At 46.4% G+C, this 17,820-nt stretch overlaps 1 protein-coding gene across 5 annotated transcripts in view; it reads right to left on the bottom strand.

Moving 5' to 3' along the window:
* The window catches only part of LOC144482098 (NACHT, LRR and PYD domains-containing protein 3-like), an 82,632-nt gene that overhangs the window by 45,715 nt on the left and 19,097 nt on the right, over window positions 1-17,820 (bottom strand). For 4 of the 5 annotated variants that reach the window (XM_078201327.1, XM_078201328.1, XM_078201329.1 and 1 more), the window contains one exon: window positions 5,446-5,662. The gene's annotated coding sequence lies outside the window, so the exon portion shown is untranslated. Of the gene's footprint in view, window positions 1-5,445; window positions 5,663-6,936; window positions 6,959-17,820 lie in introns of those variants that run through there. The other variant, XM_078201330.1, reaches the window with a different exon arrangement.

Genomic DNA, 17,820 nt, shown 5'->3' with positions numbered 1-17,820 from the left:
CCCCCGCTGACCCAGCCCCGCCCCCCGCTGACCCAGCCCCGCCCCCCGCTGACCCAGCCCCGCCCCCTGCTGACCCTGCCCCGCCCCCTGCTGACCCTGCCCCCCGCTGACCCAGCCCCACCCCCTGCTGACCCAGCCCAGCCCCCTCTGCTGACCCAGGCCCGCCCCCTGCTGACCCAACCCCGCCCCCTGCTAACCCAGCCCCGCCCCCTCTGCTGACCCAGCCCCGCCCCCTGCTGACCCAGCCCCGCCCCCTGCTGACCCAGCCCCGCCCCCTCTGCTGACCCAGCCCTCCCCCCCGCTGACACAGCCCTCCCCCCCGCTGACCCAGCCCTCCCCCCCGCTGACCCAGCCCTCCCCCCCGCTGACCCAGCCCCGCCCCCTGCTGACCCAGCCCCGCCCCCTGCTGACCCAGTCCCGCCCCCTGCTGACCCAGCCCCGCCCCCCCGCTGACCCAGCCCTCCCCCCCCCCGCTGACCCAGTCCCGCCCCCCCGCTGACCCAGCCCTCCCCCCCCCCCGCTGACCCAGTCCCGCCCCCTGCTGACCCAGCCCCGCCCCCCCCCGCTGACCCAGCCCCACAATCTCAGGTGGCAGCGTACATGGACAACACAGGAACTTAGGGACATGAGCTCTTTGCGAACCTGGAAAAGATCCAAGGGCAAGTTTTGGAGCTTTTGGAATGCATGAAAAGGGACAAATGTGTCTTCCAAACAACCGTGCTGTCCCACCCAGGCTATTGAGTGGGTGGCAAGAGTGTCCATTTGGTGGAAGCGAAGGCCAGGTCGCGACTGCTCCAGCAAACCCCATAGAATTGAATTCCATCCTGGGGTTAGTAAATTATTACAGGAGGTTTATTCCTAATTGAACTTCCCTGTTGGGCCCTGAATGTCCGACCATATCAAAGGTGGTCTGGGGGCTGGGGTGGGGTGGGGTGGGGGTGGGGGGGTGGGGGGTTGCGGCGATGCAGCTGGAGGTTAAACAGTAACTTTTGTCCTCTAATTCATTTTGACTCCAAATAGGACCTTACTTTGACATGCGATGGTTTCCCTTAACCTCAATGCCTTTGCCGGGACCCAGGACTGGACACAAAAAGACCCAGTCCCCTGAGAATTCAAAGCATAATCCTCTGTGGGCGATTCAGTGGGCAGCCCTGAGACGATATGATACACTACTGGGAGAAGGAAAGACAAACTCAGTGTTGAGGATGGCATCATCCTGTGGGTTCCACATAGTTGTCCCTCACCCAGAATGATATCGGATCCTTGTGGAATTACACCACAGCACGCCGAGATTTAGCAGCACGCCGAGATATCGCTGCACCCCACGATTTTGCAGGACCCTGAGATTTCGCAGCCCTCCGAGATATCAAAGATGGAAATGCTCGCCTGGAGCTACGTATGGTGGCCTGGGCTTGACACGGGTATTATTGACTTGGTTCAACACTGCGAGTTGGACCAGGAGAATCAAAAACTGCCCCTCAGCCTCCCTACATCCATGGGAGTGGTCTGTTAGGCCCTGGGTGCGGTCCAGTTAGACTTCGCTGGGCCTTTTTTGGGCTCTCTGTTTCTGATCCTGGTCGAAGCACATTCCAAATGGTTGGAAATACATCAGATGAACTCCACCACTTCCCAGGCTACCACTGGGAACCTACGACAAAGTTTCAGCACGCACAGGATACCTGAAATCCTGCTCTCTGACAATGGCAATTGCACTGCCTTCACAAGCATCGACTCTCACACCTTCATACTTTCCAATGGCATCAAACACATTAGGACAGTCCCCTATCACCCATTATCAAATGGTGCAGACTTTTAATCTGGGCATTAAGAAGCAACCTGCGGTGTCCATAGAGACCAAACTGGTGCGATTTCTATTCAACTACAGGCCAACCTCTCATACAACAACTGGAATTGCCGCAGTGGAATTATTAATGGGACGGAGGCTTCAAACAAGACAAAGTTTACTTTTCCCAAACCTGGCAGGGAGGGTGGAGTCCCAACTGAAGACCCAGAAGAAGAACCAGGATCCTGTGCAAACAGAAAGAGCATTTAAGACCTGTGGCCCAGTCCATGTGAGGAACTTCAAGGACGACATCCATTGGGTCCTCAAGATTGTAATGGAAAAGACCGGGCCCATGTTGTACAAAGTCCAAGTGCAGGTCAAGATAATCAGGAAACAGATGAACCATCACCGGAATAGGGAACCTGTGTCAGTACAGGCGTCAGTACCAGTCACAGGCATGGCCACTGCCAGCGACGAGCCACAGATGGAGATCAGCGGGCACGGTGGGGGTTTGAAAATCAGTTGGCTCCACTCAGGCCAGCAGTTGTAGACTCAGGGCCTATTTACACTCTACAGCAGTCGAATGGCACTCAACTGCCACTGTAAATAAATGGGTGTTTGGTGATGGAAAACCTGCCTTGGTAAGATTACTACACCTTGATATTATTTATTTTCATGGATATTAAAATAGTTTTAAATTCAATTTTCGGACTGGAGGCAGGTTGCTAGTGGAGTGCCACAGGGATCAGTGCTTGGTCCTCTGCTCTTTGTGATTTTTATTAATGACTTCGAGGAAGGGGCTGAAGGGTGGATCAGTAAATTTGCTGATGACACCAAGATTGGTGGAGTAGTGGATGAGGTGGAGGGCTGTTGTAGGCTGCAAAGAGACATAGATAGGATGCAAAGCTGCGCTGAAAAATGGCAAATGGAGTTTAACCCTGATAAATGTGAGGTGATTCATTTTGGTAGGACTAATTTAAATGTGGATTACAGGGCCAAAGGTAGGGTTCTGAAGACTGTGGAGGAACAGAGAGATCTTGGGGTCCATATCCACAGATCTCTAAAGGTTGCCACTCAAGTGGATAGAGCTGTGAAGAAGGCCTATAGTGTGTTAGCTTTTATTAACAATGGATTGGAGTTTAAGAGCCCTGGGGTTATGCTGCAACTGTACAGGACCTTGGTGAGACCACATTTGGAATATTGTGTGCAGTTCTGGTCACCTCACTATAAGAAGGATGTGGAAGCGCTGGAAAGAGTGCAGAGGAGATTTACCAGGATGCTGCATGGTTTGGAGGGTAGGACTTATGAGGAAAGGTTGAGGAAGCTAGGGCTGTTCTCTCTGGAGCAGAGGAGGCTGAGGGGAGACTTAATAGAGGTTTATAAAATGATGAAGGGGATAGATAGAGTGAACGTTCAAAGACTATTTCCTGGGGTGGATGGAGCTATTACAAGGGGGCATAACTATAGGGTTCATGGTGGGAGATATAGGAAGGATATCAGAGGTAGGTTCTTTACGCAGAGAGTGGTTGGGGTGTGGAATGGACTGCCTGCAGTGATAGTGGAGTCAGACACTTTAGGAACATTTAAGCGGTTATTGGATAAGCACATGGAGCACACCAGGATGATAGGGAGTGGGATAGCTTGATCTTGGTTTCAGATAAAGCTCGGCACAACATAGTGGGCTGAAGGGCCTGTTCTGTGCTGTACTGTTCTATGTTCTATGTTAATGAGCAGGCTCCGATGTCTGCACTGGCTTTTTGTGAGAACAAGGTTAAAGTTTTCTTACTCTGCGTATTCTTCCTTCAATCATTTATCTAATTCCATTGAAGGATGTCGGGTTCTGTTCTGAACCGCTCCCCAAACCATCCCCTCCCAGTTTAACGCACTGTTTGATCTCACAATTCAATCCTGATGGTACCACAAGTAACCCGTTGTGTGTTACTGAATGGGTATTTGTTTACTAACCACACAATCCTTCAGAACATGAACAGTGCTTTCTTTCCTTTAACAGGATTTATTATCATTTTAATGAATGGAATTGACAGGATCTTATAGAGAAGGAATTATCAGTTGAGGTAATTCAACAAATGGGGGCAGCATATTAAATTATACCCAATGCTGATTTAGTCTCAGAAATATAACCAGTTGAACTCGTCTATCAGTAGCTCAGTCCCTGTATCTCAGGTATTAACCAAACAATACAGCTCAGCTCCATCTGGAGCCATTGTGGCTGTAATTCAAAGCGGAACACACTGAGCTCCTACTAACCTCATTATAGCGACCTGTAAAAACTTATTCAAACTGAATCCAACATTTACTGATTTCTGTATCAAGAATCAGTCTCAGCATGACCATCTGTCATTAATGTCCGACTCGATTCAAATCTGTCGCTTTTAAATCCAAAGTGTATTATCTCACATTGTGCCCCAAGAAGGTCCTCCCACAATCTCGTCATTCTGTCTGTGGAGATCCTGTGCACCCTGTCCCTGGTTAATCGCATCACCTCTGATTCAAAATGAGAGGGATGGTGGGGAATAGAAAGAAGTTGAGCTGTGAGGGTCCCACTGTTGAATAAACTGTTTCTCAGTTACTGCCTGAGCTCACAGTGAGATAACAGCGACAGCCACAAAGGATGGATTCACTGCGGGAGCTCACAGTTAGATAATAGCTATAACTGCAAAGGATGGATTCACTGCGGGAGCTCACAGTTAGATAATAGCTATTGCCACAAAGGATGGATTCACTGTGGGGAGCTGAGGAGCATAATCTCCCTGGGAGGAAACATATTTAAATGTGAGGAAGAAAGGGATACTTCACAATCAGTTCAGAAACTACATTGCCACTCTACCTCAATCACACCGGGTTTGCTGTCACTGTGCAGGTCCTGCCTTTGTCAGTTCACTGCAGCCAATTCCTGGTTATCTCAGTAGAAATGACACCGACCATCTGAGCTGAGCCTGTTTATAAAACGTGTGTCTCAGTTTCACCCTCTGGTAAAAGCTGTTATGAGATTATTTAGAGATTCCATTTATAGGAGAGAGAAACCAATTGAACCAGTTTGACAAGTCTGCACTCAATTCAGCTGGAAGCAATGTTTAAGGCTGGTTAGAAAGGTTATCATTTCCAATTCAGTCAGTGCAGTGAATTTCTATCTGTAACATTACAAAATGTCAGTGTTCATCTGATATTTTGACTGTTAGCCAAACACTTGAGCGTGCTGTCATTACAAAAGTAATTGGTTGGAGCAGGGAGATGCAGACTGTGCAGCTAAACTCATGTATGTTGAGGGCACCAGAACTCCTAAAATTAATTACCTGTAAATTCAAAAATGAAACCTTCCCCAAAAGATACAGCAAATGTTCTGGTAAAACCCATATCGAGGAAGGTCCAGGGCCCAGCCCGGTCTGAACTGGGATGTGGGAATGCTCTGATTCACCTCATTCCATCCCTCTTGAAAATGAAAAGTAATGGTGTGGAACAGGAGTGATCTGATTCTGGGAGCCTCACTGTTAAACAGATCATCTTCATCACTGCTCCAGCTCAGTCACTGTACAAAACCACAAGGAAAGGGAATGGCTACAGCAGCCCGTGTGACATAGTCTGACTGAGAAAATGGTTTAAAATAAAGAAATACATAAAGTACAGGAGCAGACAAATCTTACCTTGACCTGCAGATTCTTTCCTTCCGTGTGGAGTCTGCTAGTTTTCTCTTTGTAAACTCATTGCTACCAAACGGGATGTTGTTCCTGGTTTTCTTTCAGCAAATCACAGTTCAGTAATTGGATCTGATGTCTGTAATTTGAGATTTGTATTACATCTCGATGGGTTGAATGGTTCCTGCTGTGCTGAAACGACTCTGATTCTGTCTCCGTCCTCCGACTGGAAGGTGCGATTTAGAAAACACATCATTGAGCCAGTTTAAAAACTCTTTGAACTATGAACAAAATTAGTTACAAACAATTTGTAATTAATTGCTGTCACACAGTCAGTTCAATAGGAATCATGCCTCTGGAATGAATCACTGTGTGTCTCCCTGAAACTGTTTAAAAACTCCATCGATTTTCTCATGGTTGGACTTTGAAACTAAGAGCCGTTGTCAGATCATAGAATCATAGAAACCCTACAGTGCAGAAAGAGGCCATTTGGTCCATCGAGTCTGCATCGACCACAATCCCACCCCCATATCCCTACATATTTACCCGCTAACCCAAGGATCTCAGGATAATAAGGGGCAATTTTAGCATGGCCAATCAACCTAACCGGCACATATTTGGAGTGTGGGAGGAAACTGGAGCACCCGGAAAAAACCTACGCAGACACGAGAAGAATGTGCAAACTCCACACAGACAGTGACCCAATCCAGGAATCGAACCCAGGTCCCTGGAGCTGTGAAGTAGCAGTGCTAACCACTGTGCTACGGTGCCGCTCATAATGTTTCATTGCAGGATCTGATAACTGAAAAGGTGAACACATTAACTGTTTAACTGCTGAATGAAAGTGTGGTTGCACAGAGAGAAATTTATTTCCCCATGCTCACTCATATTATGAAACTGGATCTTATTCACTCCAGGCTGCCTGTCGACCCTGCATCCTGTGCTCACTGACCGACATTGGGATTCAGTCCAGAAATGCCTTGATTTTAAAGTTCTCATTCTCATCTTCAATTTTCTGAATGATCTCACCCCTTCCGATATCTTTAACATTCTCCAACGCTGGAACCATCCAAAGTTTCAGCGTTCTTTCAATTCTGCGTCCCTCATTTCTTTCATCCCTCCATTGTCAGCCGTGTCTTCATCTGCCTGGGTCCAGAGCTCCAGAATTTACTCCCATCTATCCCTTAGAAATCTTTTACAAATCTGCCTCTTTTATCAAGCTTTTACTCTCCTGCCCAGTAAGGACAGTAAGACAATCAAATTGCCTGATTTTGCTCCAGTGAAGGACTTTGGAATATTTTATAGCATTAAAGGAGCTATAAGAATGCAAAGTGCTTTTGTTGAAATAAAAGCAAAATACTGTGGATGCTGGAATCTGAACCAAAGGGTGGGATGGGTGGCCCAGTGGTTAGCACTGGTGACTCTCAGTGCTAGAGACCCGGGTTCGATTTCCAGCTTGGATCACTGTGTGTGGACTTTGCACTTTCAACTCGTGTTTACCTGGGTTTCCTCCGTTGCTCCGGTTTCCTCCCACAGTCCGAAAGACGTGCTGCTTCGGTGCATTGGCCACGCTAAATTCTCCCTCAGTGTAACCCGAACAGGCGCCGGAGTGTGGCGACTTGGGGATTTTCACAGTAACTTCATTGCAGTGTTAATGTAAGCCTACTTGTGACACTAATAAATAAACATAAACAGAAAACACTGGAAAATCTCAGCAGGTCTGACAGCATCTGTGGAGAGTGAATAGAGCCAAACGGCCCTCGGCAGAGCTGACCATGGTCCTTGCGAGCATTCCCCTCAGTGAAATGGAGCTCGTGGCGACAGGCTCTGAACTTTTGCACAAGACAAACACATCGCTGCTCTCTCCTTGATTTGGATATCGAGCCCTAACCACCAAAAATAACTTATTTAATAACTCAGCTTTCCTATGGAAACTTGACTTACGATATTTTATGGTATGTCTGGCTGACTGTGAGAAATGGAATCTCAGTATGAGACCCCAAAATCATTGTTCGTGACCGATTATCCATTAATTCAGTAAATTTCCTTCCACATCGGTGTTGGCCTGATTCTGAAAATGATTCCTGGAGCTTCCTTTTGTTTGTGTGCAGAGTTCATTCCTGCTCTGTTCAAGGTCTTGGTGCAAAAGCTATCGGCTTCTCTTTCCCATCGGGCATTATGTGAGAAACTGCTGCCTCCATCCCATAAGATGATGCGTTACGTGCCATTGCAAAGATAAATTTGGATTAAAGTGTGTCAGGACTTCTGACTTTACTAGTACCTCTTTAGCTCGTACGAAGGCTTTCTCACACACATCCACCCATTTCCATTTCCTGTTATGACACAAAAAGTTGTGTAAATGTTTAAGAATAGTCGCTAGATTAGTGACAAACCTTTCATGAATAATACTTTAATGAGCCCAAAGGAGAACTAAGATGATTGATGTTGAGGTGCAGGTGCCTCAGAAATGGCTTTGACTTTTGAAGGCAATTTGTGCAGTCTCTTTGCATCTATAGAAGATTGGAAATCTTCCGTATTTATCTTTCCGTACTCTTAATCCATGATCTTCTAGTCTCTGGAGTGTGACATCCAGGTTGTGGAGATGTTCTTCCTCATTCTGTCCAGTAACTTAGATATCACCTATGAAACACTGGACTCTTTCTAATCCGCTTAGAATTTGATCCATGGCACATTGGAACCAGTAAGAAGTTTAACAACACCAGGTTAAAGTCCAACAGGTTTATTTGGTAGCAAAAGCCACACAAGCTTTCGAGGCTCTGAGCCCCTTCTTCAGGTGAGTGGGAATTCTGTTCACAAACAGAACTTATAAGACACAGACTCAATTTACATGAATAATGGTTGGAATGCGAATACTTACAACTAATCCAGTCTTTAAGAAACAAAACAATGGGAGTGGAGAGAGCATCAAGACAGGCTAAAAAGATGTGTATTGTCTCCAGACAAGACAGCCAGTGAAACTCTGCAGGTCCACGCAACTGTGGGAGTTACAAATAGTGTGACATAAATTCTGATTCTAGGATCGCATGATAAAGACTCAGGAGGAAAAAAGCAGAAATATTTATGTGAAATAGTGTGACATAAACCCAATATCCCGGTTGAGGCCGTCCTTGTGTGTGCGGAACCTGGCTATCAGTTTCTGCTCCGCGACTCTGCGCTGTCGTGTGTCGCGAAGGCCGCCTTGGAGAACGCTTACCCGAATATCAGAGGCCGAATGCCCGTGACCGCTGAAGTGCTCCCCAACAGGAAGAGAACAGTCTTGCCTGGTGATTGTCGAGCGGTGTTCATTCATCCGTTGTCGCAGCGTCTGCATAGTTTCCCCAATGTACCATGCCTCGGGACATCCTTTCTTGCAGCGTATCAGGTAGACAACGTTGGCCGAGTTGCAAGAGTATGTACCGTGTACCTGGTGGATGGTGTTCTCACGTGAGATGATGGCATCTGTGTCGATGATCCGGCACGTCTTGCAGAGGTTGCTGTGGCAGGGTTGTGTGGTGTCTTGGTCACTGTTCTCCTGAAGGATGTGCACGATGCTCCACCATAACTGGGGGTGGAATTTAGACTATTGCAAATGTGCCAAATTAAACCAAATTAAAGGGGTCGGAATAAATGACAATTTCATGTTATCAATCGGTTGGTATGCACCTTTTTGGACATGTGGGAGGAAACCGGAGTACCCGGAGAAAACCCACGCAATCACGGGGAGAACGTGCTAACTCCCACAGTTTGTCATCAAACCAGCAGACAAAGGAGGGGCCATCGTCATACTGAACAGAACGGATTACTGCAAAGAAGTGTACCGACAACTCAACAACGAGGAACACTACAGACAGTTACCTGCAGATCCGACCAAAGAACACACCCGTCAACTCAACACTCTGATCAAGACCTTTGATCCGGACCTTCAGAACACCCTCCGTGCTCTCATCCCACGTACTCCCCGCGTTGGAGATCTCTACTGCCTCCCGAAGATACACAAGGCAAACACACCCGGCCGTCCCATCGTATCGGGCAATGGGACCCTGTGCGAGAACCTCTCCGGCTATGTCGAGGGCATCCTGAAACCCATTGTACAAAGAACCCCCAGCTTTTGTCGCGACACGACGGACTTCCTACAGAAACTCGGCACACATGGAGCAGTTGAACCAGGAGCGCTCCTCGTCACAATGGATGTCTCAGCACTCTACACCAGCATCCCCCATGACGATGGCATTGCTGCAACGGCCTCAGTGCTCAGCGCCAACAACTGCCAGTTTCCAGATGCAATTTTACATCTCATCCGCTTCATCCTGGACCACAATATCTTCACCTTCAACAACCAGTTCTTCATCCAGACACACGGAACAGCCATGGGGACCAAATTTGCACCTCAATATGCCAACATCTTCATGCACAGGTTCGAACAAGACTTCTTCACCGCACGGGACCTTCAACCGGTGCTATACACTAGATACATCGATGACATTTTCTTCCTTTGGACTCATGGTGAACAATCACTGAAACAACTCTATGATGACATCAACAAGTTCCATCCCACCATCAGGCTCACCATAGACTACTCTCCGGAATCGGTTGCATTCTTGGACACGCGCATCTCCATTAAGGACGGTCACCTCAGCACCTCACTGTACCGCAAGCCCACGGATAACCTCACGATGCTCCACTTCTCCAGCTTCCACCCTAAACACGTTAAAGAAGCCATCCCCTACGGACAAGCCCTCCGTATACACAGGATCTGCTCGGATGAGGAGGATTGCAACAGACACCTCCAGACGCTGAAAGATGCCCTCATAAGAACAGGATATGGCGCTAGACTCATTGATCAACAGTTCCAACGCGCCACAGCGAAAAACCGCACCGACCTCCTCAGAAGACAAACACGGGACACAGTGGACAGAGTACCCTTCGTTGTCCAGTATTTCCCCGGAGCGGAGAAGCTACGGCATCTCCTCCGGAGCCTTCAACATGTCATTGATGAAGACGAACATCTCGCCAAGGCCATCCCCACACCCCCACTTCTTGCCTTCAAACAACCGCACAACCTCAAACAGACCATTGTCCGCAGCAAACTACCCAGCCTTCAGGAGAACAGTGACCAAGACACCACACAACCCTGCCACAGCAACCTCTGCAAGACGTGCCGGATCATCGACACAGATGCCATCATCTCACGTGAGAACACCATCCACCAGGTACACGGTACATACTCTTGCAACTCGGCCAACGTTGTCTACCTGATACGCTGCAAGAAAGGATGTCCCGAGGCATGGTACATTGGGGAAACTATGCAGACGCTGCGACAACGGATGAATGAACACCGCTCGACAATCACCAGGCAAGACTGTTCTCTTCCTGTTGGGGAGCACTTCAGCGGTCACGGGCATTCGGCCTCTGATATTCGGGTAAGCGTTCTCCAAGGCGGCCTTCGCGACACACGACAGCGCAGAGTCGCGGAGCAGAAACTGATAGCCAGGTTCCGCACACACAAGGACGGCCTCAACCGGGATATTGGGTTTATGTCACACTATTTCACATAAATATTTCTGCTTTTTTCCTCCTGAGTCTTTATCATGCGATCCTAGAATCAGAATTTATGTCACACTATTTGTAACTCCCACAGTTGCGTGGACCTGCAGAGTTTCACTGGCTGTCTTGTCTGGAGACAATACACATCTTTTTAGCCTGTCTTGATGCTCTCTCCACTCCCATTGTTTTGTTTCTTAAAGACTGGATTAGTTGTAAGTATTCGCATTCCAACCATTATTCATGTAAATTGAGTCTGTGTCTTATAAGTTCTGTTTGTGAACAGAATTCCCACTCACCTGAAGAAGGGGCTCAGAGCCTCGAAAGCTTGTGTGGCTTTTGCTACCAAATAAACCTGTTGGACTTTAACCTGGTGTTGTTAAACTTCTTACTGTGTTTACCCCAGTCCAACGCCGGCATCTCCACATCATGACATTGGAACCACACAGGTGCAGACGTGATGCCAAATGGAAGTCGTGTATATCTGAATAGCCCTTGGTATGTCACAATAGTCAAATATTGTTGTGAATCTGGATCCACATTCATCTGGAGATAAGAACGATTAAGATCAATTTGACTGAAGTGTTGCCTTTAGCCGAACCAGTGAATAAATCCACCTCTCCATCATACAACATCTGTTAGCTCTGGGATCAGGCATTTCCCAAGAGTTATCATTAACTCTCCACAGCCGGTGTGACACAGACAGCTGCCCAGTGAAATCCAGAGAGTCCCACTGGTCTCCACAACCTGGTTACAGGTGGGATCCTGTTCACTGAGACTCCACACTGGGAAATCCCATTGGTCAAAGATTTACTCCCAGTGCAGGATGAAACCAGATTAATTGCCATGGCAGAGAATATTATCAAGGGAAATGTGGAGTTTGGTGATCAATGGTGAATTAAATAATCCTTCACTTGGTTTCTAACAGTCTGGCAGGGTTGTACTATGTTAACATTTATGTTTGATGTGTTTGATTTGATGGAGTTTTGATATTAAGCTCTGGTAATGTATGAATTATATATCTCTGCACTTATACATTATAAGTGGATATGATTTCTCTGGACAGTGACACTCTCCATGAGATGAGTGCCTGGTTGAAGCTCTAATTTGAATATAGTTACCAAATTTCTCATTGTGTTAGCAGTTGACCAATGAACACTGTAGGAGGTGAAAGTAGTTACCACTCTTCTACTAATATTAACATCAATGTATAATATTTTCATTCGTAAAGGTATCATCAAATGAGGTCATATGGATTGAACTGAAGAAGAAGAAAGGGACACTGACAGTTCTGGGAGTATAACATCGACCCCAGACAGTCAAAAGGAAGTCAAAGAGCAAATATGTAGTGAAATTGCTGAGAAGAATGTATTCAAGAGGCGGCTGGATATTGCATTTGGGGCAAATGGGATCAAAGGTTATGGGGAGAAAGCAGGATGAGGCGATTGAGTTGGACGATCAGCCATGATCGTAGTGAATGGCGGAGCAGCTCAAAGGGCTAAATGGCCTCCTCCTGCTCCTATCTTCTATGTTTCTATCCATAGAACACAGCACAGGAAACGGCCCTTCAGCCCACGATTTTGTGCTGAACATGACGCCAAATTAAACTAATCCCTTCTGCCTGCCCCTGGTCCGTATAACTCTCTTCTTTGCATATTCATGTGCTTCTCTAAAAGCCTATTAAATTCCCCTATCGTATTACCCCTGGCAACGCGTTACAGACACCAACCACCACCACCCCTGGCAACGTGACCCAGACACCTACCACCACCACCCCTGGCAACGTGATCCAGACACCTACCACCACCACCCCTGGCAACGCGTTACAGACACCAACCACCACCACCCCTGGCAACGTGACCCAGACACCTACCACCACCACCCCTGGCAACGTGATCCAGACACCAACCACCACCACCCCTGGCAACGCGTTACAGACACCAACCACCACCACCCCTGGCAACGTGACCCAGACACCTACCACCACCACCCCTGGCAACGTGACCCAGACACCTACCACCACCACCCCTGGCAACGTGACCCAGACACCTACCACCACCACCCCTGGCAACGTGATCCAGACACCTACCACCACCACCCCTGGCAACGTGACCCAGACACCTACCACCACCACCCCTGGCAATGCGTTCCAGACACCTACCACCACCACTCCTGGCAATGCGTTCCAGACACCTACCACCACCACTCCTGGCACCGCGGTCCAGACACCTACACTGACACCCCTGCCAACACGTTCCAGACACCTCCCACTCTGAGTAAAAAATATGCCTCTCACATCTCTGTTGAACATTCCCCCTCTCACGTTAAGTGCATGCCTCTTAGTAGTAACTCTCGGTAGAAAATCTTCTTGTAAATGATCATTTTAGAGATTCCTTTCAGGTCTCCCCTCAGCCTCTGCTACTGCAGAGAAAAGAACCCCAGTTTGTCCATCCTCTCCTGATAGCTCATATCCCCGAATCTAGGCAGCATTCTGGTAAACCTCTTCTGCACCCTCCCCAAAGCCTCCACACCCCTCCTGCAACGTGGCAACCAGGATTGAATACAATACCCGAAGTGCAGCCGAACCAAAGTTTTATAAAGCTGCAACATGACATCCTAACTCTTAAACTCAATGCCCCGACCAATAAAGGCAAGCATGCCGTACACTTTCTTTCCCACCATATCTACTTGTGTAGCCACTTTCAGGGAGCTATGGACTTGAACCCCAAGATCCCTCTGTCCATCAATGCTATCCAGGGTCCTGCCATTGACTGTATACTTACCCTTAACATTTGACCTTCCAAAGTGCAACACTTCACACTTGCCCGGATTAAACTCCATCTGCTACCTCTCTGCAAATATCTGCAACTGATTTATATCCCGCTGTATCCTTTGACAACTTTCTATACTGTCCACAACTCCACATATCTAGAGTTGTCTGCAAATTTACTGACCCATCCATGTTATCATCCAAGTCATTTATATATATCCCAAAGCAATAGGTCCCAGTGCGGATCCCTGTGGAACATAACTAGTCACGGACCTCCAGCCTGAAAAACACCCTTCTACCACAACTCTCTGACTTCTTTGGGCAAGTCAATTCGGAATCCAAGTGGCCAAGTCACCGTGGATCCCATGCTTGTAAATCTTTTGGATGAGCCTAACATGAGGGGCCTTGTCGAAAGCCTTACTAAAGTCCATGTAGACTACATCCACTACTCTACCCTCATCGATCACCTTCATCACCCCTCAAAAAAAACAATCAAGTTAGTAAGACATAACCTGCCCCACACAGGCACATGCTGACTTTCCCGAATAGGCCTGGCCTTTCCAAGTGCAGAAACAAAATGGCAGCGATCAAAGTGGATTTCAACTGTCCCAAAATTAACTGACATGAATTGAGGTTAGGGGGCAAAGAACCATCAAAATGCATTTGTCCAACAATATACTCTACACGTGAAGGTTACAAAAGTATATTACAAGACTACTCAAAGCTGACAGCACACAAAGTGCAAAACAAATAAGTTTCTCCCAATTCTGTATGTTATTCACTCCATTCACAATCACAGTTAACATTTAGCGTGAACATATGTCAAACATGTAGCCTGAGGGTTTATTTTGAGTTTTCATTCTCTCGCTGAGGGGTCTCACTTTGTGGGAGCTGCCCCAGATTTTACTGTGGCCCCAGTACGTTATCCTGAACCTGGGAATGTGTCAGTCTGCGATTACAGAGCTGGAATTAAAAAGGAACTTGGAAACGCAAAGAGAGGGCAGGAAACAATAAGGGGGCAGTAAAAAAGGTAAGACAAAATATATTTTATAAAGACAAAAAATGCAAACAGATAATTCAGACAAGAATACCAAGGATTAAAAAACAAAATGGTAACTTGTGGATGGAGAGAGACGAAATGCACATGGTTCTTAATGATCTGTGTGTCTGTTTTCACAAAACAGGGGAGCGAAGCAGACCTCTCAGTTAAAGATGGGGGTTGTGAAATATTGAATGTGTTAAACTTAGTGAGGGATGAAGTGTTGAGATATTTACCATCTTTGAAAGACTTGGATGAAATGTATCCCAGGCTGCCAAGATGAGGAAGGGAATAAAAAGAAGCTTTAACCATCACTTTCCAGTGCTCTTTGGCTACAGCGTGATGTTGTCAGATTGGAGAACTGCTAATGTTGTACAGTTATTTAAAAAGCAGCAAGGGGTAATTACAGGTCAGTCAGTTTGATCTTGGTGGACAAATTATTCAAAGACCTTCCGACAGTTATTATAAATGATCCTTTGGAAAGGCATCAATTGGTAAAAGACAGGTGATGTCTGACTAACCTCACTGAATTTTTTTCAGATGAGAGAGACACTTGTTTGATGCAGTCTACGTGGGTTTTAGTGAGGTTTTTCTGACGACTGGTCAGAAAAGTAAAAGCCATTGGATCCAAGGGAAAGAAAGTGGTCATTTGGATCCAAAACTGGCTCAGTGGCTAGAATCAAATTGTAATGGTGGATGGATATTTTTTGTAATTGAATGACTATCCAGTGAGGACTCCGTACTCGGCGCCTTGCTGTTTGTGGTAAATATCAATCATTCAGTCTTAAATATAGCAGTGATTGGCACAAGGAAGGTCCTCTGCTTATTTCTCCACTCTTCACAGTTCTGAACATTCCTCTGTAGTTCTTCGTCAGAGCCTCCCATTTCCAAATTCAACGAGCAATAATCCGAGCGAAAGGCGTGGAGAAGTTTCCTGACTTCCTGTAAACTAAACACAAGTCCTCTTCCTGAAGAGTGCTCCACCCATAAGCAGCCATTGTACCTCGGGGTTCCAGCCCTTCCAATATTGCGATCAAACATTTACTGGTTCCATCACCATTGGCCAGGCCTCATAAACCCCACATGGGAGACTTAATTGGGGCTGGAGTGAATTGCAGAAGAAAAACCTTCCTGAGGTTGCAAATGATCCTGCTACAGTGACTTAAATATAAGAGTCATGATTAAGAAGTTTGCAAGTTATATGAAAATTGGTTGAGTCGTTAACAGTGAGACAGAAAGCTTTAGAATGAAGGAAGATGTCTGTGGACTGAACAGCTGGGCAGAAAAGTGTCAAATAAAATTAATCCAGAGTAGTGTGAGGTAACGCATTTAGAAAAGGCGAATAAGCCGATGAAATACACAATAAATGGATGGATTCGGAAAAGAGAGACCAAAGAAACAGAGATATGTTGGAATCCAGGACAAGCTGCATGTACAGAATACTGGTCAAGGCATTAAATGTAAGAAGTTACATTAATCTTATCTTCTGTCTGCAAAAAATCCCTGTCTCTTCATTTCTGTGTAGTCTGTGTAATTTCTATCCCTGATCCTCTGCATCAATGAGATAGAAATTTCTTGCAACTTGCTGAAATGAAACAAATTGGAAATGTGATTGTCTCCCTTTTCAGTGAGGCTCACAGCTTTACCCTCTGTGTGAAAGCTGCTGCCCATCCTCAGCATGGAATTCAATTTAAACATTCCCCACTTACTGCAGAGAAGGGAGCGGCCCTATTCCAGGCATCAAATTCAACCAGTTTGACAACCTGCGGCTAATTCAACTGTCAACAAGTTTCATTTGAAATTTTACTTTAACTCTTCTTGTTCCAGAGATGTTCAGTAAATCAGTCAAATGATAAGAAACAAATTCCAACTGGGACTTCGGAATTTTGAGCAAACATTGATTTCCTGATATTTGTGGTTTCACCCCAGAACCCAGGAGCCAGTTCCTGGTCAATGAGCTGAGAGAAGGGCTGTTTCTCTACATGGAGATTAACCATTTAACTTCCAAACTGAATGATCTCTGAGCAACAATGGCTGCAGCTGCTGGGCAGTGAGCACTAACACTCCAGTTACATTTATTATTGTAAACCAGCAACTGAGACACCAAACACGGTGGATTCTGACCCAATGGAGTTATTCAAGAAGATGCTCAGAATTTCATTAACTCAGGATGACAAGTGAAGTGAATCAATGGCAGGTCATCGTCAACTGTCCTTATCGAGGATGACATCTACTCAGGGTAAATGGAGTTAAGATGCAGATTAGGCAACATTTAATTAAATAGAGGAATAGGCTCAAGGGGCAGAATAATTTCATCCTGTTACTGTATTTAAATGTTGGTTGAATAATGAAGTGTGAAACTTCTGGAGGATTTGCACCTCCCTTTTAATCAGTTGAACTCGGATTGTTTATTTCAGATGGTGCAACATTTTTATTCCGAGAATGATTGGATAATCAGTTTCAAAGGGCAACCTTTAGAAACCATAGTTTAGCAAAAACACTTTTTCAATGTTTGCTAAAAGAAGACATGAGGTTGCTTTGGCAGACAGAGTGAAGGAAAATCCAAAGAGCTTCTATAGGTATGTTAGGAGCAAAAGGATAGTGAGGGATAAAATTGGTCCTCTTGAAGACCAGAGTGGTGGACTGGAACCAAAAGAGATGGGGGAGATACTAAATGATTTTTTTGCATCCGTATTTACTGAGGAAACGGGCATGGAGTCTACGGAAATAGGGCAAACTGGTAGGGAGGCCATGGAACCTTTACAGATTAAAGGGGAGGAGGTGCTCGCTGTCTTGAGGCAAATCAGAGTGGATAAATCCCCAGGACCGGACAGGGTATTCCCACGGACCTTGAGGGAAGCTAGTGTTGAACTTGCAGGGGCCCTGGCAAACATATTTAAAATGGGGGAGCTGCCGGATGATTGGAGGGTGGCTCATGTTGTTCCGTTGTTTAAAAAAGGTTCCAAAAGAAATCCGGGAAATTATAGGCCAGTAAGTTTGACGTCGGTGGTGGGCAAGTTATTGGAAGGTGTGA

This window comes from Mustelus asterias (assembly GCF_964213995.1).
Source record: "Mustelus asterias chromosome 26 unlocalized genomic scaffold, sMusAst1.hap1.1 SUPER_26_unloc_13, whole genome shotgun sequence".
NCBI classification, from domain to species: Eukaryota; Metazoa; Chordata; class Chondrichthyes; order Carcharhiniformes; family Triakidae; genus Mustelus; species Mustelus asterias.
The sequence above is the reverse complement of the archived record's forward strand: the minus strand, read 5'-3'. Positions and strand labels throughout refer to the sequence as shown.